The sequence below is a fragment of the Tupaia chinensis genome, unplaced genomic scaffold, assembly GCF_000334495.1.
Source record: "Tupaia chinensis unplaced genomic scaffold, TupChi_1.0 Scaffold000117_2, whole genome shotgun sequence".
Classification (NCBI taxonomy): Eukaryota; Metazoa; Chordata; class Mammalia; order Scandentia; family Tupaiidae; genus Tupaia; species Tupaia belangeri.
Window position 1 is genome coordinate 2,688,886 of NW_006159583.1, and position 951 is coordinate 2,689,836.

Here is a 951-nt window from a genome sequence, read left to right on the forward strand (position 1 = left end):
CATATGTATGCATGCCCAAAATCCTAAGGAGAGGAAGAAGAGGAGGAAGGGAATCGTGGAATGATCATGTCTCATGGGCTGGGGGGGTGCTTTCTCACTTTCCTTCTCTCTCTCTCTATCCCTGATAAGTGCTCCCACCCTCTGGTAAATTCAAAAACAAACAAACAAAAAAACAAACACACACACACGCACACACACACACACACACGCACACACACAAAGAACCCAAAACCTTGCCCAAGGCTTTTCAGCAGAAATGGTAGGAACATGGTTGCATCACAATGGAGAAAGCATGATATTTGGTATAATGGAAATGCAAAATCCAGATACAAGAGGCTTCTTTTCACTATGTAAGAGCTCTACTTATCACCAGGTCTGGACCCAGTCTTTGTGATATGGTTAGTGTACATCTGGGATCAGCAACCCGCACAAAGGCTTCAGGAACAATCAGTGATGGGTTATAGTGGAGGCAATGGTGTTCCCAACTATTACCCCAGGACTTGAGCAAGGAATGCCTCTGCTGGGTCCTCTTATTTCAGAAGACCTAGAGTATCACAATCTCAGAGAAAGATAGCATGGATACCTCTGTCATTTGTGATCTGGTCCAAACCTCGCAGAACCCATAATCCTAGACAGGCGGTCCTGGAGGGAACACTTTTCAGTCCTCAAGGAAATGCTTACATCTCTTTTCCTGTATCCTCGAAACAATTGCTGACTGCCTCTGAATAGTGCCAAGGTTTGTGATTTGGGTAGCTGACACTGCTGTAGAGATTCGGGATGTGCAAGCACTTAGGAAACAGAAAAGACAAATTGATCAACTTGTTAAATTCTTCTCAGATAAGATGATTGCAATACACTCTTCTATAATGAACTATTGGCTGTTAAACTTCCCGTTCTTTGCTTGTCTTCCATATTTATTGTTGCATGTACATGTTCATTGTCGTGCCTAGG